The 22,222-nt window shown below is 43.1% G+C and overlaps 1 long non-coding RNA gene across 2 annotated transcripts; it reads right to left on the bottom strand.

Moving 5' to 3' along the window:
- Positions 1-2,735: 2,735 nt before the first annotated feature.
- On the bottom strand, positions 2,736-17,233 carry LOC112306986 (uncharacterized). 2 transcript variants are annotated; one of them, XR_008427174.1, is made up of 6 exons: positions 17,041-17,233; positions 15,959-16,046; positions 12,140-12,205; positions 11,788-11,898; positions 6,119-7,764; positions 2,736-5,861 (listed from the first exon to the last, which is right to left on the bottom strand). It is a non-coding gene; the product is annotated as an uncharacterized lncRNA (long non-coding RNA). The 2 variants fall into 2 exon arrangements; XR_008427173.1 differs by lacking the exon at positions 2,736-5,861 and having other exon boundaries at positions 7,024-7,764; positions 17,045-17,233.
- Positions 17,234-22,222: the final 4,989 nt, after the last annotated feature.

The raw sequence follows: 22,222 nt of genomic DNA, 5'->3' as shown, positions 1-22,222 counted from the left end.
ACGGTAAATACAAGCAGAAGTCATCCAAATCTTATGAGCCAGACAGAATTTTTTCAGGCAGATGATTTTTAAGTGCTGTCTTCAGAGGTTGTCTGTGACTTTAATTATACTAAAAATAAGTATCTAATAGGCAGAGCACAGAAGCTTTTCTAGGACAGTGAAACTACTCTGTATACTATTACAGTAGATGCATGTCATCATACATGTGTGCAAGCCCATAGAACGTGTAATACCAAGAGCGAACCCTAACATAGACCATGCACTCTAGGTGGTAATGATGTGTCCATGTACGTTCATCAACTGTTACAAATGTACCGCTCTGGGGGGAGGAGTGATGACAATGGGGGAGCTATGCATGTGTATGGCAAAGGGTATCTGGGAAATCTCTGTACCTTCCTCTCAGTTTTGCCATGAATCTAAAACTACTCTAAAAATAAAGTCTATTTTTTTAAAAAAGAGGTCATTTTTAGCTGCCTTCCACCAAACCGTTAGGAAATTTTAAGTTAGGTATGTGCCACATTAGAGATGATGCCATCAATCAAAGGAAGAACAGCTGATGTGTGTCTCATAAGGCAAAAGAGACCTGGCCATCCATGAACTTCTTACTGAGCTAATGGCTGGTTTCACAGAAGGTGAAGCATCAAAGCTAAACTCCCAGGGTGACCAGCGTCTGTGCAGCTGAACCGACAGAAGCCGTCTGGAGACCCAGGCGGTGTAAGTAAACCATGTAGCATGCAGCCCAGACTCTGTGACCAGCCCCAAATCTCCAGCAGGGAGTTTATGCGTGTACAAGGATCACAAGTCAAGAAGAGGAATCTAGAGTATATTGAAACCCCACTCAAAATCCTGCCCAGCAAGTTTGTCTATATTGAGTGTGTTTGTTTAGTTTAATTGTACAGGAGATTGTAAGAAATGATTTATTCCTGAAAGCAGCTCAGATCTCCTTGCTGCTTGCTGACTCTCCTGAAGCAGACCTACTAATAGGAAAGATTTTTTCCTAAAGATTATTTTCAAAATAGAGTGCTCTAAACTAAATGTTCAATGGAGATCATTGATTTCTAAGCTAGAGGAAGGACAAAAGCAGGACCAGCAGCGTGACTAGCTAGTCATGTGACTTCTTATTTGCATAGAAAGTGTGCTCCCTCACAAGGTCTGAACAAGGTTAGAGTAAAAGTGAAGCGCAAAATGATCCCCTAAATTAAAAAATATATTTTTATATATTTATATACATATATATCTCATATATAAACATCATATATCATATATGTATGTATGTATGTGTGTGTACACACACACACACCCCAAGGGCATCAAGTATATCTCACATTAACAAACCTCTGGGAAATCCTGTCACTCTCTTTAAATCTCTCGATTTTGTGTTCCGTGGGAATAACAGCATGTTCCCAGAAGAATGTCTCTTCTTTGACACCAGGTTCTTGGGAGTCGTCTTGAAGAGGGAAGCGAGACTTCAGGGATCAGTTCTCCAAGCTGGGTGTCTTGCAGGGACTTCTGTCTAGTCGCTTGCAATCCTATCAAGCATGGTGGCTCTGCCCAGATGCCCTGTTGCTTACTTTTGTTTTGCCTCCTCCCCTCCCTCTGGTCCTCCTGCTCTAAAACGAGGAAGAGCCTGCTTTTCCAGAATCTTCTCTTGCCCAAGGACTCAGGAAGGTCACATAGCACAGACATCTGAAAGGAGAGGCCAATACCAAGCTCTTAGACCCCTCTACCTGATTTTTAGTCTACCTGGTACCTCGCTTCCTGTTCAGATTTCCACTGGGGTTAAGAGGTCTCAACAGGAGTCTATTTCTTGGCCTTTATAAGCTTCCCCCACCTCTTTTTTCTCTCTGCTTCTAAGAGCTTTCTCTTCTTCTTTAGTGATAAAACAATGATATAGCCCCCACCAGAACTACCTAAAATAACACACCAAACCTCACACCTAGAGGTCCCACCCTCACACCCTCCTTCTGACTACCTAACACAGTATGTGTTTACTCAGTGTTTTTCTACATGCTTTCCCCTAAACTTTAAGCTCTCTGAAACTGGGACCTTGCCTTTCACTGCGGTGTCCCCAGAGGCCGGCACACACACATTATAGGCATTTGATAAATATTTGTTGAATGAATGGATAAATGTGCCTATAGTTGGATGATATAAATAGAATGAAGCATAAATTTGCATAAAATAACTTTTCTAATACTTATACACATTTGGTAAAGAGTTATACAACACACAACAGGTGTTAAAACTGTCAAGGACTTTCTGAGCCCACCCCTCACGGTAGTAGGGGAAAAAGATTTTTTTTCAGATATACTGTAGCCTGACAGTCTTTCTGGAAATTTTTTTTTTTAAGAAACAATATGTTAGCCCGGGCTGGTGTGGCTCAGAGGACTGAGTGCCCGCCTGCGAACCGAAAGGTGGCCAGTTTGATTCCCAGTCAGGGCACATGCCTGGGTTGCGGGCCAGGTCCCCAGTTGGGGGCGTAAGAGGCAACCAATTGCTGTTTCTCTCTCTCTTTCTCCCTCCTTTCCCATCTCTAAAAGTAAATAAATAAAGTCTTTAAAAAAAAAAAAAAGAAACAATATGTTAGACCATACCATTTTCAACTGGTGCGCTGCAAGAATTTTTCAAACGTGCAACACCTGACTATTCAGTCAGGGCCACTGACCTCTTTTCCCTTAGACTGTCAAATAAAAAAATGACAACAGCCAACACAACAGCAGCCATCCACTGTGAATGAATCAAAATTATACCTTTTTTTGTCAGATTGGCAACAAATAGAACATACTTTTTGGTGTGCTGCAGAATTTTAGTAATTAATTTATGTATACCATGAGATGAAAAAGGTTGCAAATCGCTGTGTTACACAAATATGTAAAAGCTTTTTATTAAAGAGTATAAAATGCACAGTCATAGCATCAAACTCAATGAATTTTTCTTTCTTTTATATGCTTCAACCACCACCAACCTGATACATCACTTAAAGTAATTTGATTCTCTTTTTGGAGAAAAGTCACCTCCACCAAAGATCTTATGACTAGCACATATGCTTTTTGAAAGTAATATGTTTTAAAGTATTGGCGACAGACAGAATCACATGGGACTTCCTAAAAGGTTTCGAACAAGTCAGAAAGTTTGTTTCTTCTAAAACACGAAAAAAGAGGGAAATGGAGGAGAATGTGTTATAACCTCACTTAATCTTCCAGAATCATTCACTTTTTATAATTTTATTTCTCCATGCCTTGTCAATGTCACGGTAAAGTGTTTGATTTACCAACCTACCCAGCGGGGACCCTACTCTGGGTTGAGTCATGTTTGCTCTGTATGAGTGACTCCAGAGGAGTGGGTACTGATCCTCAGGCTTATTCCTACTCACTGGTGGGATTTTGATGGCAAGAGTCAATGATGTCAACCTGCGACCAGTGGAGGAAAGATTTCTGCGTGATGCGGAACACCAGACAGACCAGTGTTCGGCTCCTCCCATCCGGAAGCCCAACTTTCTTTTGGTTTAACAGGTACTATTCAGTTGCTTTCTCCTTCATGCTTCAGTAACAGTTTCAACAAATCTCATGACAGTACCTATCACAGGGATTTTCATAAATAATTCACACCCAGGACCACTGCTAGCCCATATGCTTTGTGTAAATGAGACAAAAACAGCCCTTCCTCCGGGGGAGTCAGAGAGAGATGGGGTAATACCAACTATGTATTTTCATAAAGTTTAGGTAGAAATTTGGAGCAGGGGAGGAAGCTCATCCTCCCTCCTCCTCGGCCCACACCTCCACCATGAAATAAGAAAGGGTTTTCTCATGAATGAGATTTTTTTTGCTCTTCAGTTCAAGTGCAAGATAGAGCTTGCTAACAATAGTGAGTTTTCCTGGAAAGACCAAATCTCTTCCCAAATAAATGGAACCAGGTCAACAATTTGTGTGGGGAAGATTTTTTTTTTTTAGGGATGAGGCACTTAATTTTGAAGTGCATGCTTTGCGTGCTGTCTGCCATTCAGTGATCTCTTCCTTCTTTAGAGATGGCCTTATATTCTGGATTTTCAATGAGAAGAAGGAGAAAAGTGCACCTTCTTCTTTTGCCTGGCACCACTCCAAAAATAACCTTGATCATTCTCCCTCCCACGTGCTCTTTGGGGAAGGAGGGAGACAGTGGGGGTGGGGGGTGGGGAGGAGAGGGAAGGAACTGAGGCGTGAGAAGCGGTGAAAGGCAGTTGATACTAGAATCTCAACAATATCCTGGCGAACATTGTGTAGGTAAAGTGGAGCACCGGATACCTTTCTCCCTGGCCTTGGCCAACAGTGGTGACGGAATATGTATTCCCTCGCCTAAGAGTTCCCTTCTCTGGAGCTACACATGCTTTTCCTCCCCGTTTCTCAATCACGTGCTAAGCACTTTGATGATCTACACTAACACAGCCACTAATGGCTAGGAGTGCCTGTTTCAGGCAGTTTTAGGTTTTAACCCTAGAGATAATCTATTTCATTGTCTTCTAACTTCTTTGACTTCATCTCATAGTAAGAAAAAACTTTCACATTGCAGTCCTGTAGCCACATAATTACATACATATAGATTTAACTGAAACAAAAATTTGTCGAAACAATATGTAGTCATATATCACATAATGAATTCTAATATTTTCTATTTTTTTAATGACGACCACAACTAAATTGATTTCATGATTCACTAATAGACCAGGGCCTACTGTTCAAGAATCACCGATCTATTTTAATTCCCTTACGTTATAAAGCAGGAAACCAAAGTCAAGAAATGTTAAACAACAAGATTACATAGCTAATTATCTAAGTTAGCTAATTATTAATAATAACTCTTCTTGCAAAACTATGAGCAACTGCTGTGCTAGTACTGTGAAGGGTACATGCTATTTACCAAAACAGGTAGATTTTTTTAAATAGTGGAAAATCAAAATCACTCAGAATAGAACTTCATGGAATGTCATCCCCCGAAGTCTCACACACATACCATTCTCAGTTGTAAACTCCAGTGTACAGAGAGCTAAGCGTTTATATACATTGTTTATACAACTATGTATATATGTGTTTGGTTTACAAATGTTTTAAATTACATCTGCAACTTGGCTCCCATTTGCTGGCTCTTGTAAACTTCCTTTCACTGACATCTATAATGCAATAGAAAAAAAGAAAAAACCTGAGCAACCAGTCCGTCCAAAGATCTTTAGTTAAGCCTGCTTGGTCAAAGGAGGGCTGGTGGGCATCTTTGTGACCAAAGGCGGGGGGCTCTCTGTTACACTAGGAGATGCTACTGAGGTATGAATAAGAAGGTTGGGTGCATCTGAGAGAAAGAGCCATGTAACAATAGTGTGAGTCTAGAATAGTCTCAGCAAAGCTTGACAACCTCACAGCCCACCACTCTTGGATGGTTCACCCTCAAGCGCTTGCCCACACAGTAACTGCCGTTGACTCTGACTCATCACCCCTCCAAGAGGTAAGCTCGTCTTTAAAAGTGAAGCCCGAAGTCTCAGCAACCATTATACTTTCTTGCAATAAAGGCATGCATGCCTTGCTGTTCCACCTATTTTTATCCCATTAAAAAAAAAAAGTCAGCGACAGCCAAAGCAAATAATTTCTCTCTCTCTTCCAAGCAGCAGGGCTAGTCTCTAAACTGCCCAGGATATGGGACTGAGGATGCAGCTGATTTTGCCTATGGCCTCTTTTTTCTTTTTTCTCATTGATATGGTACGTGTTCACCAGTTCATGTTGTCAGCTGATGAAAGCAGCGATGACCTTTTCCAACAATCAGTCTCTGTCTTTCCATGGGCTTTCTGCACTTGCCTGGGAGTCTTGAAGAGCACCTTAAGGGTAATTTCCCACCTATTCCTGGGAAATGGCAGCAAAACAGAAAATGACACAGAAGTAAATGGACATTTGTAGATACACGGGGGAATAGATATAAGTACTTGTAGCTTGGGAATGTGAAAATGTCACAGCTCATTTCTGAGCACGTTCCAGCAGGAGGCAAAAACGCTTTGGGGTAAACATATGGACCACATGCACAGAAGCATTGAAAATTAGGTATGAAAGTTACATATGCAAAAATACCACAAAAATTCCTGCTGTGATCATTATGAAATTACCTTGGAGTGTGGGTTTCTGGCTCACTTGCCAAGCTATTCAACTCCTTTCATAAAATCCCTCAGCAGCATTATCCTCTCCCCATGGTCTACTTGACCTCAGCATAGCACAGTAAATGTTTTGTCTCTTCCAAGCACTAACTGCTAGGGCCACTTGGTAAGAAGTGATTCCTTTTGGGGAGATAGGGAGAATAAATCAGAAGGTTCGAGTATAACCTTTAAAAATCAATTTTAAAAAATTGATATATTTCTGTACTTTTTCAAGACAGACATCTTAAATAGTGCCTGACTATATTTTGGCAGACACATGGGTGACTCATTCTTGCAATGGGCAGGCTTCCATACCCATATTTATGGCAAATATGTCAGAATGTAATCCATCCCACTGTCCATGAGGAGATCAACAATTACAAGTTATCATTTCCTTCTCATTATTTCACTTTACTTCTTTGCAGAGACTGACGTAGCAATTGCCGTGGGATAGAGAATGATCAGTCTGCAGGAGAAAATGGAACACCAGCTCTTAGAGCCGAGTAGAAGGGTGGTTTGTGGACTGGTGCATGTTTCATTTTGTCTCCAGGTGATGCCAGGTAACGCAACAAACTCAATGTTAACAAGGAGGGGGCATTCCACAGCAATGACTGCTAGCGTGGCAGGGAAGGGGTGCTGTAAGCCGGATGTGCTACTGATGACACTAGCAATTCAGTGACATCAAAAAAAAAAAAATGAATACCATTTCCAAAAGGGGTAAGTACCTTTGAAAAAATAACATTGCCTTTTGTTTGACTTTCACGGTCCAGTTCCTCCCCAACACATAGGTGCAGTAAAGAACCTGTATCCGTAATGTGAACAATGTACATCCTTCAACATCAGTCTCAGGTCCAATGAAAACAGCCAGGGAGCGCACAACAATCTCTCTGATTTTAATAGTTAAGAGTTCTCCAAAAATGCACACTTTTGATCGTAGTTATTCCAGCAAGTTGGCCATTTACAAATGGACTGTGTCCCAAAATTTCACTTGTGTATTTGGAATAGAGAGTTTCAAGTATAGGTGCACATACATGCAGTATAAAAATGATAGGTTCCCAGGCCAGTCCATAGACACCCATTTCATCACACTTTGCTGATGGTGTTGGGAGAGACAAAGAAGTGTGCAGGCTTCTAAAGAGCAGTGGTCTGCCTTGGGAAGACCATCCGTGGCACACGATCCAAAACAACGTCCTTATGATTTCTACCACTTGGGGGGAGGGAAGGAGAGCAGGAGGGAGGGAGAGAGGGAGGGAGAGAAGATCTTATCAGCCTGGGTTAAACCAGGAAAGAGACAAAGCTGAGCAGCTACTACGTGTTGGTGAGGCATTAGCAACAGCAGAAAGTTACTACCACCTGGAGTGGAGGGGCAAAAGGAGGAAGTGTTAATAGAATGTGGAAGCCAGGTCACCTGAGGAGGTTGGAAGCACAGTGGGACTGCCAGTGGGGGCTGGAGCCATAGAGGAGCTGCCATAGATGCCATCAGGGGAGAATCTATGGATTCAGGGAAGGACAGACATATGGCTTTTCTCTTCCTCCCACCATCCAGTTGCCATTGGTGCCTTCCATGGACGAACTCAGCCAGAAACCAGTTGACACAAGATCCTAGGAAACTCAGCCTTCTGCAACACAGAACAAAGCAGGGAAGGGCAAGGAATGGATCTGAGGGCTCACAGACCAGGGCTGGCACACGAGCCAACTATCTAAAAAGAAGAGGGGGAAATCTAATCTTATCCTGGAGGATTCAACACGAAGGGGTTGCTTATTAGCTCTGAGAACAAGGACCACGCACGATATAACTGCAAAGTCAAAATGTGAAACAACAAAGATAACCCTACCAGACATCACTATGAAAGATGCCGTAAGATGAACTATGACGCCTGCCAAATGAATTGGAGAGACCACATGGGCCGGGGATTGACTGGGTTCTAGTTCAGACAGGAAGCCTGGAATGAAATCAAGTCTTCTGGGGCAGAGTAGGCACCACTGATAGAGACAAACAGGTGTTTACTGGGTCAAACACTACGTACTCACAGTCAAAAGATGAATGAAACCTGCGGAAAGGCCCTGGACTCCTTGGTGGAGGAGGGGAGCTGGTAAGTAACCCATGAACCTGCCACAGATGTCCCTAGTCTACACTAGAAGGCACCCTGCAGGGTGTTTAATGATTAGGTAGGTGCGGTCACACTGTAAACGTTGACGACAAATGGAAAGACACAAAGGAACTTTCAGGGTGGCAGGTTTCTGCAAAGGATCTGGTTTGAAACTGGAGGAAAGAGATGGTAGAAATCAACAGCACGGTGATGTTGTACAGAAATGTAAATATACTTAAACCACTGAACTGTGCACTCAAATGGTCAAGATTAAATTTTATGTTATGTGTATTTTATTACAATAAAAAAATTTTTAATTATTTTTTAAAAAGAAACGAACACCAAAGGCCAAAAACCTGCACGATAAGTCACCTACCAGTCTTGCCCTGCAGCCCGCAAGCTTCTCGGGGAAGTGTTGGCACCTCATTTGTCTTAGTATCCCCAGGCCTTGAACAGCCTCTGCCACTTAGTAGGTGCTCATTGCCTAGTTGTTGCATGGATGGATGGGCTGAGGGGAAACCACATTAAATCGGGTGTGAAGAAGTACCATGTAGAACACATGAAAGATGCTCTGAAGGGATGTGGCAGCGTGTTGGCCTGCCGGAAAACCCCGGGGGCAGCCAGACCTGTGTGGGCAGCTGCAGTCAGAAAATGAGATGGTTCTTTTTGAGCAAATATGTGGAGTCATAAATAGCACAGGCCTATGCAAATAGCCACAGCTGCACAGCCAACACATTCCTGCCCACCAAATTCTTCCCAGCTGTCCCTCAGCTCACGGTGGGCAGGGGCAGCCACCCACAGCCGGGACCCACTGAGTAGGAACAAGATCATCACCATCGTAGGAAGGCTTTATAAGGCTGCCCCCTGTTACCTGCCTGTGTAAGTGTCCCAGCCATGGAACTGGTTTCAAAAAGACATTGAAAATGACCGCGGTGTAGAGTTCTTAGGTAACGTAGAGCATCTACATTTAATGTAGGCATTTTTAGTGTGAGCCTCTCTCTAAGTGTACCATATCTTCTCCTTTAGATGGGCGGGGGTTTAAAAGAACAAAACCAGCAATATACCATTTTTTCTGATTTGTATAGCCCCAAAACCTCTCACTGGGGCCAGGAGGAGGGTGAGAGCTTCAACAAAACCAATGAGAAAAGAGTGCTACTTGTTAGCCTTTTCAGAGGAAGAACCAAACCCCATTCATATTTGTCTGAAGTTCCCTGTCCCATAGGCGAGAATTTAGCCCAGTGCCTGCCTGACTCAGAGGCCCAAATAGTTATTGAATGATATAGTCCCACCAGAGAGGTTATAATAGTTCTCTAAATTAAATTTTAAAAGAAACTGAGACCTACCACACACATTTAGTTATGATAACAATACCACCACCACCACCACCAATTAGAATGCACCAAAGGCACATCGGGGCCCAGGGACCGTGCCACGTCATAACACAGGTGACACACAGCCTTCACACTCTGACAAGTCACAACCCACACTCAGAGAACTGCTGCTGAATGTAACCAAACCCCGATCTTATTTTTATTTATGTATTCTCCACCGTGGTACCCTGCACGAATACATATGTCAGAATAAGGTGTTAAGAGTGTTTCAGTTTCCTGGGGTCACCAAAACAAAGTTCCACAATTTGTGGGGCTTAAAGAACAGAAATCTATTGCCTTGCTGTTCTAGAGGCCAGATGTCTGAGATTGGGTTTCAGCCAGGTTAGTGCCTTCCGAAGGAGCTAGGAAAGGATCCTTTCTCTTTATTTCTGGTCATCCCTTGGCTTTTTGACAGCGTTACTCCAGTCTTCACATGGCGTCCTCCCTGTGTGCATGTCTGTCTGTGTGCAAATTTCCCCTTTTTATAAGGACATTAGTCATATTGGGTTAGGGCCCACCCTACTCCAGTACAACCTCATCTTAATTTATGTGTACAATGATGCTATTTCCAAATAAGCCCACATTCCGAGGTACTGGCAGTTAGGACTTCAACATACAAATTTTGAGGGGAAACAATTCAACCCATAACAATCACTGAAAATAAAGAAAGCATTGGGGAATTCCCAACCAACAGAATACACACCTTTGTCTAGCCACCTTCCTAAAACCTCACTAAATTAATAAAGTAATAATAAAAGTTATTGATCCACATACAGAAAGAGGCTCCAGGAAAGACAACAGTAGATAGGAGATGGAGGATGATTAGCAGAGAGAGGAGAGGTAACGGACGTGACAGAAAAGAATGAAGTCGCAACTGCAGGCCAATGAACTGTGAGGCATTCTATCACCCCACAGAACTCCAGAGACTGGGAGACTCCAGGGGCCAGGAGAGGCAGGGTCAGGCAAGACACCTGACACAGATGTTGGTTTAAGAGTCTGTACTCAGAGACTCCGGGCCTCTTCCCCACCCCGCACATCCATCCAGATGACCATGTTTCCCAAGCAGCTTCCTGAAAGAACTGGGAGGTTTCTTTTTGGAGAGATTTTGTGGAGATGTTTTCTTTTTTAAACACGAAGACAGTATTTTCAGAAGGCCCTCCCTATGTACACTTTTGCTTACATTTTATTGGCCAAAATTGTGTCATATGACTGCTCTGGCACGACTAGCTGCAGGGGAGCCTGGGCAATTTTGTTTCTCAGTTGGGCACTGTTGCTGCCCCGAATGCAATCCAGGGTATAGACCAAGTACCTGGCAGTGCCTGCTCTGTGAGTGTATCAAAGTGTAAAAGAATGTACACCAGTTAACAGGGTGTGTCTCTAGGGACAGTACTCAGGGATTCATAACCTTCTCCCTTATGTTCTTCTGTGTTATTTGGAGTTCAATCACTCTGTATTATTATAAATCTGGAACCTCAGCTTCCATCTCAGACCTACTGAATCCAGAATTTCTGGGACTAATAATATACTAGTAGGTTTACTATGTTTCAAGGTGATTCTGAAATGCAGTAAGATTGAGAAAGAGTGCACTATATCACTTTTAAAACTCAGCAAAAAGAAAAAGAAAAGATATTTGCATTTTGAGAGAAAAAATTGCAACAAGTCAAGGATCTCACTCAAGCTCACAAATGTTTTTCACAGTAGAGCTACCCATACAATCTAACTAATGAATTTGTCAACAGTTTCTTCCTTCTTTTGAATCATTAACATTTATGCTGGCCTTTAGCAGTAAGAGTTTTTCAAAGCTGACATTCAGGAGAAAAAAAAAAAGATCAACCTTATGTTTTGATTAATTCCTCTACATTTTTCTTGTGTCTCATCTCCCAAACTTACAAAGACTCAATTAGGTTTATGGTAAACATTTTTAAGTACAAAAGGGAATAAAAGAATATGGAGTGGAAGTGGGGGAAGAAACAGGTCTCAGGTGGGCAGGCTCCGGACCATACACTTGAGCCTCTGAATTCATGGAATTTGTATTTTAAAACTATGTGTTTTTTTTTATGTTAATAAATATACTGCCAAAGCCTAATTTAAATGGGTTTCCTGTTACTTGCAGACCAAAGCATTCTAACTGGTCCACCTAGTAGCAACAGTGTCAGAAGACTGTTATCTCTGGGTGTATTACCTCTCTACTTCCTTTAAATGCAAGTTTTCCTCTGAAAAGTAAGGGGGAAATTGAAGAAAGAGCTGGATAATTCTTTTGTGATCCATTCCAAAATGCCATCATCTTCTGTGTCTGTGGAAAAAAAAAAATCCTCAGTGGCTGAAATGGTCTTGGTAGGATAACACGTTTCCTGATTAATACTCCTCTCTTTTTTTCAATATGTAAATAAGGAGTCAGCCTGGGCCAGGCAATGGGGGATTGATTCACTTTCTGTAGTAACACGTGTGCAGTTACCGAGTTCTGGAAATGGTGGGAGGGAGTCACTTCTCTGGCCAGCTGCCAGTCTCTCGGCCACACAGAATGTGGTACTCACCCTCTGGGAAAAGAGCTCTATGTATGTAGCTTCACGAAGGAGGCTTGACGCGATTGTCACAGTCTGCTGCGTGTTGGGAGCCAGTGTTAAAAAATCTAAATTATACAACTCTTTTCTCTGGTACTTGATTATGTACTAATATGAAGATTTTAGTGGACATGACTCTGACCCACCAATCAACTGCTTTATTTATCTGTCCTCCACAAGGTCTAAATATAATAAGCAGCCAACATCAGAAGTGAGCAATTGCTGAGAACTCTGGTCAAGGCCTGAAGCATAAGAGGCAAGGAAAAAGAAGAAAGTTTTTCAAATAGTGCTGGCTGCAGAGCAACTTGTGAGCTTGAAGCACAAGAGAGAAAATAGCAAAGGTGTGGGAATGTAGTGCTGAAGCTGAAAGGGATCTTTGAGCTCATTCAGTCCAACCCCTTCCCTTAAACATGAGGTAATGGGGCCCAGAGAGGTGCTCTTGGCTCCTTCCTCCTTTCCTTCCCCATGAGCTGAATGCTGGCGGTGGACCTCCTGCAAACACAGGGCTGAGAGGGTGGGGGACTCAGACAGCCATGCCCTCCTGGGGCTCTTAACAGCAGCTGCTATAGTCACGATAAAACCCAAGTTGGGGCGATTTTGTTTTTGCTCTTATTTTGACTTTTTTTTTTTTCCTGCTAAGTCACCGTCTCCCCCGCCTCCTTCTATCCCAGATATGAATCAGTACTGGTTCTCAGACTAGTTCTGTTTTATGTCTGTGCTGGTGGGGTTTGCTTACCATTAGATTAAGAAAATAAAGCTGTAAATTTTTGCTCAGATATTATTCTGGGGAAGATATCTGAGATATTATTCTTGCTCTATCTGTCTGTCTGTATCTCTATCTCCCTCTCCTCTACCTTCCTGCCTCCCTCCTTTCATTTCCCCTTCCTCCCTCCCTTCCCTCCTTCCTTCCTTCCTTCCTTCCTTCCTCCCTCCCTCCCTCCCTTCCTTCCTTCCTTCCTTCCAATATACATTATCTCCTTGAGCATATTTATTCACCATTCTTACCATATTTACCATTCTTCCTGACCTTCCAAAGGACAAAGAAATTTCTTGGTTGGAATCATGATCCAAACAGAACCACCACAAGTTTAGGATTCAAAGGTCGAGTGAGACCTACAGACCCTTTTCTTACTCTTGTCTGAAATTTTCACTTGAAGTGTAGCTACCCTTTGGAAAAATACAAAATGGGACAAGCTTGTATCCTCTGCCCCTTCCTAGAGCCTGGTACAGCACATTAAAGTTAGAATAGCTGAAGGTGAGAAAGACCCTCTACATTTAAAATCATACCCAAAATATGAGCCAAGAGGAAGGTCAGCTGTGGTGGAAGACCAGCTCCTTCCTCCCTCTCTGTCCCTACCCCCTACCCCTTCCTCCCCCCAGAATCCAGAGCCTCCTAACCCCACCCAACCAGCAACAAAAGACAGGTCTGGAACTCAAGCACTAGAGGCCAGAAGAGTAGGCTGGGAAGGGTTGGGCCTGGTAGGGACATGGCCAGGGAATAAAGGAGAATGGAAGGAAAAAAAGCTTGAAGAGATGAAAAATTTTTCCCTCCAGAAGCTTTGGGGAATCACCCTGGTTTCCCACTCACCACACTGTACCCAACAGCAAGTCCTGTTGGCCCTTCCACATATTCCAAATGAACCGGCCTCTCCCTCCCCCCTTGTCTGATGCACCATCATCCCCCCATCAGGGCACAACCTGCTAAATGGTCTCCAGGCTTTCACTCTTTCCTCCTTAAAATATGTTCTTCCTGGAACAGTGATCTTCTGAAAGCCTACTGCAAAACCCCAGTGGCCTTCCCCAGCACCAGCGTGCTCTTGGCGGTCTGGCTCCAGGAGTTCCCCACTGACCTTTCATGTCACCCCTTGCTACCCATCCCACTCCTGCAACTATACTGGCCTTCCTGCTCTTTGCACATACAATCATGCTGTCATCTCAAGGCCTTTCCACTTGCTGTTTCCTCTCTCTGCCTGGATTACTCCTCCCTAGGCACCTACCACAGCTATTTCGTCCTCATCCTTCAAGCCTCAGCTCAGTGTAAACGCTCCCAGGTGGCCTTCTCTGACCACCTGGGCCAGCCTTCCTCTTCTTCATTATCTTTATACCACTCATCACAGTTTGAACTTATTTTGCTGATTCTTCTTTTTTCCTTCCCTTCTCTTCCCTTTTCTTCCTTTCTCTTTCCTTCCCTTCCCTTCCCTCCCCTCCCCTCAATTCCCCTTCCTTTCCCTCTTTCTTACACCTACTTATTAGTCTGTTTTTCCAATAAAAACGATTGTTCTAGGACAGTGTAGGGACATGCCTCTCTTGTTTGGGGCTATCTCCATGGAGCCTAGAACAGAGCCTGGCACAGAGTAAATGCTCCATCAGTGTTTGTTGAGTAAATGAGTATGTGAATGAAAACATGTGGGGTGGCTTCAAGAGTCCGGAATAAAGACCCCAGACTAGGTGCTGGGTTTTGCAAATCCAGAGTTCCCAGTTACATTTCAAGTTCAGATAAACATCAAATGTATGCAATATTAAATTAGTATATGTCCCAACTATTGCTCACGTTCATTATCTGAAATTCAAATGTAACTGGGTGCCTAGTATTACATCTGGAAGCCCTACCCCAGACACACTGAGAAGCTTGTGCGAACTCAACCCAGCCAAAGAGACCCTTTCAAATCTATGCTTCGTAGACCCCTGTGGATTGGAATAGACATGAATAATGTCGAGAGCTGTTTAGTTCTTTCTTCTGGACACCGTGTGTGTTGGGGTGTGTGTGTAATATTTAGCTAATAGTAAGGTTTTGATAATGGACTTTCCACTCACCCCTTGTACCCCAAAATGTACAGAACAGAATATAGGACTTTGAACCCAGGGCTAGGAAGCAGATACAGCCATAGGAAGGTGTGGCTTGTTTCAGGTTGACAGAACAGCCCCAGCAGAACTTCTGGGAAAGGAAGGCTCTTCTTTCTCTTCTCACAAAAGAAAGGAGTCTTAAAGGTAATTTTTTTTGGCAAAAATGGAATAATTAAATAAATGAAATTTTTTCTTGGACTCTGAATAAAAGAAAAACTCACATTTTTCACAAGACCATATTCAATTCTTTCAGCCTCAAAAAATACCAAATTTTATGAGGAAACCAAATTACACACATTTCAGTATTATCCTCTTACGTCCATAAAATGGTTTCAGATATGTAAAGTGCATTTTAAAATTTGCATATCTTTCAATTTTCTCCAGAAGTTCCAGTCCAAAGAATAATTTTCCCCCATGGCTCAAAATGCCTAGAAATCACATATGAATCTGCTGAGAAGTGGCCCAGTAGCTTGGCCTCCAGGAGGCTATGGAAGGGGCCCCCAGGGACATTTGGGCCTGTAGAACGGGTTGGGCCAAGCCCTTCCACACGGTGAAGGAAACCAAAGCAGGAGATGCTCTACTTTGCACTGTTGAAAGGGCTGCAATACATCGAGTTCATCCCTGGAGCTGTAGGCACTTGCTCTGCAGGAAACCCAGACTCTTTATGTGTCTTAACAAGTCTCATGTAACTGAAAAATACCTCTACTTAATACAAAATAGGACATTGCTAAGTCTATGCCTGCGAGTGCTTTGATTTGTTTTTGAGGCCAACGGGGCTAATTAATAACAGTGATTGTTCGTTCCTTCAACTGATCCAGCCATTTTCAAGGACCTTGGAACAATTCATACACTTTATCTCATTTTCTTCACAATAACTTTGGGTTTGGGTATTGTTGTGCCCTCCTTGAAGTTTTATGGATGAGGCAGGTACCTGAAAAATGTAGTGACCTACCTTAAGTTAGAAGCAAAGAGCCTCCTGGTCCCTACAGTTATCTGTTAGATGGAAACCAATTCAAAACTTCAGTTCACCTGGAAACTGAGGGAAATACAAAGGTCACAACACTCGTTCTATTTACCTATCAGCAACATCCGAATCTGTCCTTTCCCCATGGATGGCATCGTTAAACATTTTATATTTATTTTCATTTATGTACCTCTGTCCAAAAACAATCTGTGATGCTTGTGGAACACACAAAGAAAAAAATAAATAAAATTTTAATGTAAATATATAATATATAAAGAAGCATCTAATATGTTTTTATTCCTGAATCAAAGTACATAGAACTCTCTAGAGCAGCGCTTTAACGATGGGTCGACATATAAAATACCAATTAGTACACTGCTCAGTATTGAGAGTTAGGACCTCAAAAATCAGGTATTTCTTTAGACGCTGCTTGAATGAAAGATGAATGCAAACAGAAAATGAGCATATCCCTTAAAATAAGGCTTTACAAATATATGCAAACATGAACCATTTCTTCATTGCCAGGAAGATATTCAGAGCATCTGCTTGGCAGCCTTACAGATAATTGAGCTGGAGCTTTTGTACCGGAATTTCTGGTAAAACTCAGTCTGTTACCATCGACTCATCTCGGTTTTCTCATAATAGCTAGCATTTTCTCCAGTAAGCCGAAATCCTGCCTCTGGTTAGCTCCCCTGGATGAAAGGTATGAGTATGCGACAGCACTAAAATACAGTCCTAGCAAAATTATTTATCAACTCAAATTTCGTAAATTGAACCATATTTTAAACAAGTCCAGTGAAATGAGGAAGACGGAGTTTGGTAGGGAGCCTACTATTTAAAGAAGCCCTTCAGTGAATTCACATACTTTATATTTTATTTGGTGTTTTTTTTTAATTTTGTAAGTTGTATACACTTGTAATAAGTCAAAGAATATGGAGAGACACAAACGAAAAGCTGATAATCTCCCCACCAACTCCTGTTCCACCCCAGGTGACTAATATTGGGAGTTTGATACAGATCTTTCCACGCTCTTCTCATAAAAATAGATGCAATTACATACACTTACTTACGGTTTGTTTCGGTTCTTGTTTTTGTTCTCTTTATCAAAACAAGTTCTATTATACACATTATACTTTCATTGTTTCTTCTCACTTAGCTGTAGAGTACAGTAATTCCTCCAGTTCAGTACGTATGGTTCTGTCTCATTAGGTTTGATAACAATCACAGTTACAAAATATTCCACAGTGTAAATACATACTGATTCGCTCAACCACATCCCTTTAGGTGGACACTCCCCTTTCCCTTGTCTGTTTTTTCAACGCCACAAACAATGCTGCAAGGCCCTTTCTGGAACAGGACCAGCCACTCCTGTAGGACCAGCCACGCTCGCACTTACTTTCCAAGTTGATATTTTTGCATACTAGTTTTCCTTAAAATAATTAGAACTAAATTAATGCACCATAGAAATGCCTTGGACAAACTACTGTCTCTCCCTTTTTTGTTTTAAATCCTCAGCCGAGGACATATTCATTGATTTTCAGAGAGAAAGGAAGCAGGGGTACAGAGAGAGAAAGACAGAGAGAGAGAGAAACATCCAAGTGAGAGAGAAACATCAATCGGTTGCCTCCCACACGTGCCCCGACCAGGGGATTGAATATGCACCCCACACGTGCCCTGACCGGGAATCTCACCGGCAACCTCTCACTTTGGGGGACAACGCCCCGAGAACTGAGCCACCGGCCAGGGCTCCCTTTTTCTTAAATGCATGTTTTTATGTCAGTTGAGCTGAGCGCCATCGAACTGCAAGCCAGCTTTCTGTCTGGAGCTGGCGCGGCAGCTGCTCCTCGCTGGAGGCAGGAAGTGTGTGTCCAGCAAGGCTTTGATCAGCCCATGGCCTTTCCACGCTGGGAACAACTTTCCCATCTGCAGTTTCTGTAAGCGATTTGTGAACTTTCGCTCCTCTGGAAGCTTAGCAGAAACGCAGAAAAGTCTGAATGTTCCCCTCAAGATCACATTAGTAGTGGAGTCCTTCATAAAACGACAACCTCTTTATTCAACTGGGAAGATGAAACGCCAGCCGTGGTTTGTGTATTTGTTGTGCGCAAGCATGTAGGATGTCGGCATATCAGAGAGAGCTGAGTGGCTCCAAAAACCTGGTTTTGAAGCCATATCCCCCCAGAGAATGATCATACTTCTTGCTACTCCGGCTGTGATAGTAGAGTTGTAAGATTTAGGGAATAAAAACACAAGATACCCAGTTAAATTTGAATTTCAGATAAATCACAAATAATTTTTTATTTTACTATATTATATAACATATAGTTTATTATAATATTTCATGAGACACACTTATTCATGGATTATCTAATATTCAGATTAAATGAGGTGTCCTGTGTTTTACTTGACAACTCTGTATGATAGAAGAAATTTGCTCCCCACCCCTTATAGTATAGTACTGTATAGTATATTTTCCCCCTTTGGTCAATATATATATATATATATAGGAGGTCTGTCCAGAAAAAAGGTCCCAAGGTGCCTACTTTGAAGGGGATGAGGCGTCATTGTCCTATGTACAATGTTTCTTGCATCTTGTATCTTCTGCAATAAATGTCTCTATTTTTCATAGTATGTGGCTGGATACTTCATGCATAGACTATATACATGCATACACACATATATACTATTTCCAGGCTATTGACAAAATACTTACACACATACACACATACATACATACAGATGCAATCAAGTTGAGTTCATAGTGGAGTAAGGTGGGCCCTAAATCCAATGACTGAACACAGACACATAGGGAAGAAGGCTGTGGGGGGACAGAGGCAGACACTGAGTGACACAACTAGAGGGCAAGGAAAGCCACCTAAGAGAGGCTCTAAGGCACGGGACAGCTTTTCACTCAGAGCTCCTAGAAGAAATCAACCTTGCTGACACCTTGATTTTGAACTCTGGCCTCCAGAATTGTGAAAGAAAACATTTCTGGCGTTTTTTTAGGGCACCTCGTTTGGGGGAATTTGTCACAGCAGCTCTAGCAAGCTAGTACACACAACTAACCAGCTATGGCAAAGCTGGTATTCAACCAGGTTTGTCTGCCTCTGAAGATCCTGGTCGAAGCCCTTCAGTACCCTGCTTCCCAATTTAATAAACACCCATGAGAACTTTTATGAAACCAGCTCAGCCCAAGTCAGCAGTGACACTCAGACAAAGGGCAAGGCCCTCACTGGTAGGAGTTGACAGTCTGTGGAAAACTAACCCCCAGATCTAGCAAACACATCACGGGTCTGTATGCTGTGTTCAGAGCCGATCTTCAGCGAGCAACACACCAGACTAGCCAGAGACTGCCACTACTAGCCCAGCAGCTTTGGGGTTATTGCTCATCCCCTCGGTACCTCAGTCCCCTCACCTGCAAAACAGCACCAGCTTTATAGGGTCGCTCTGAGGGTTTCAGTGAGAGTCAGCACATCTCAAGCACTTAGAAAATGGTGCCTGGCACTTGGTAAGCAGGACAGGCATGTCGGCTGTCCTAACCATGGCAGTCTCCATGGGGAGGTGTCTGTCTCTACAGCTCAGCAGCAATTTGACAAGAGTAGAAAGAGGAGGATTTAACTCTCCTCTTCTATTTAAGTGAGGCAAGTCTGAAAGAGACTGGGAAAACACTGCAAATGGGGCAAATTCATTCATTCTTCGCAGTCCTTCAGCCTCATGGTCAGCGGGGCGGGCCCTGGTGACCAGAAGGTGACTTGTTTGCTGAAGGTGTGAGGAGGGCAGGAGAAGTGGGCTAGGGGTAGAGTTGGGGTGGTTTCTCCTGCAAAGCTGATGGGACAGAATGTGGGGTAAGGGGACTGACTGTGAGAGGAGGGACAGTTGGGGAGAGGAGACCAGTCTAACGAAACAAATTTTGGAGTTCTGGGCAATGAACCCTTGCCACCAACAAAAGCAATTATCGTCAAAAAAAAATAAATAAATAAAACATTCATTTCTCCCCGATGCCTTATGGTTTTATTTGGGGAAATCAAGAGAAATGCCAAATTCCTTCTCCATGGTGGTTAGGCCAAGAACTCAGCCTGCCCTCAAGGCCCAAGGTCTACCTGGGTTAGGGGAAAAGAGGAAGACAAGGTGTTGGTAACTTACTGCCTGACTGAGGCTTAGTGTGTGTCAGGCATCATGCTAAGAGCTCCAGACCTCTGGTGGCTGAGACACAGTTTTTGCCCTTGAGGACCTCACAGTCCTGAGAGAGGACAGACCAGTAAACAAATAATTACGAAAAAATGTGATCACATTATTATTAATAGGGGCATACTAGAGGTGAGTATAAAATGCCTTAAAAAGGTACATAGAGAAACAATCTAGCCATGTAGCAGATTTAAAGTATTAGAGCTAAGGAAGCAAATATTAGAATTTTAAAAAAAGAAAGGACATTTTCCAGCTACATTTGGAGTATCTGAACCACCCCTGATGAAAACAGCTTCTTAATCAAATCCAGCTTTTATTTCCAGGCGAAACTGTGGCCCCTGCTGTTTCCCACTTTAGGCAGTAAAACATTTCATTCCAACCTGGTTGTCTCCCATCCCCTGGCAAGCTGAGCCACTTTAGATACGATACTGGCCTCTCGAGGGAACGGGGCTATATTAGTGGAAGGATGCTGTCCTTATATCCCCAAAGAACTGTCTGGGATCTTTGCTGTTACTAAAAGAGAGCCAGAAAGCATACAAACAAAAAACCCCACAAAACAAAACAAAACAAACGTGAAATTAGGTGATCTGACTAATGCCCCCCCGTATCTGAGTCAGGTTTGTCGTCTTGGCTTAAGCTGGGTACTCTTAGCTCTGGGCACACACTCTGACCTTCTCTTTGTGGTTCTCCGTGTGGCAATGTTTACGTGGTGATCTCCAGAATCTTTACTGCTGCTCTGCAACCATCATCTCGTGAAATGAACTGACAAATGTCCCTCTGCAATAAGAACTGGCACCTGAGATGTCGAAAGAACCACCCCCAGCAGTCTGGTGCACACTCCGAACTCAGGGAGCAGCAGAGATCTGGGTTGATGGTGCCCCCAAAGAGTATGGCCTGTCCCCCAGCTTGGGCTGAAAAATGACCACAAGTGGGCACTACATGGCCTGTGAGATGCCCGAAGCCCATGGCATAATCATTAGGACTAACACTAGGGCCTCTGTATCAACATTACTGTTTGCTTGGGGAAATTCTGGCCCAGAAAGAGAAGGCTTTAAACCAGTAGGAGCCTCCAATACTCATTTATCTGAACAGCTCAACCAGCCATCTTCTCAGGACAATATAGCTTGTTCATTTGGGCAAACGGTCCACTTCTCAGGACTGCAGGCCACTCAGCTGGGCAAGTCCACTTGCCTATCAATAACAATTTATCAAGTCTCATTTCAAAACTCTCCTCTTTGTTGTGTCCTCCAGCCCTAAACAATTTCATCATAGACTTTGCCCAATTCTAATCTGGTTGTTGAATTTAAAGACCCACGTTAAACTACCTGAAGCCAGACCACAAAACTCTATGAATATTCCTCTTTGAGACACTGCTAAGACCCACCACAGTGACGCTCTCCTTTATTACAGTAAATAGTAAACTCAGCTTTGTTTGATCAATAGGTGATTCTGGTGTCTCTGAGGAGAGCCAGCACCTGGTGCCATAGAGGGTGCCAATGAAGACAATTCAATGAAAGGACTCTTTAGAGAAGTGAGCACAGGGTTATGGGAATTAGCAAGGCATGGTGAGGCACCCAGGGACCAGACAAAGTGGACAGCCATTATCACCCCTACAGCTGGAGGGACAGGGGAGGAAATAGTGTCACTGGAACCCAGTAAGATTGGGCCACCTGGCAAAGGCCATAGTCATGCAGGCACACATCCAGGTCAAAAATGAGGGGCGCAGGAGGGGAGCGGCGAGAAAACATCACCACAGCTCGCTTCTCGTGCCCTTAACTTGCCTGCTGGTTCCTCCTGTTGATCAAACTAATGGAAGCCACTAAGCAAGGGGCCCAGATAATGTAGAAACCTGCCTTTTGGGAGACAGAGCGGGGCAGAGAAGAAAGGAGAGTAGGTCTGTGTGAATGGGGAGTAGAGGAAGTGGGGTGAACAAATAGAGAGAAACCGGTACATAGCACAACAAATATTTGTTGAGTGAGGAAATGAATACCCCTTAGCTTTCAGCAAGGTGCATGGTAAGTAATTAATGTTTGTTAATAAATGAGTAAATGAATTATACTGACTAT

Source organism: Desmodus rotundus, chromosome 6 (genome assembly GCF_022682495.2).
Source record: "Desmodus rotundus isolate HL8 chromosome 6, HLdesRot8A.1, whole genome shotgun sequence".
In the NCBI taxonomy this organism is placed as follows: Eukaryota; Metazoa; Chordata; class Mammalia; order Chiroptera; family Phyllostomidae; genus Desmodus; species Desmodus rotundus.
The sequence above is the reverse complement of the archived record's forward strand: the minus strand, read 5'-3'. Positions and strand labels throughout refer to the sequence as shown.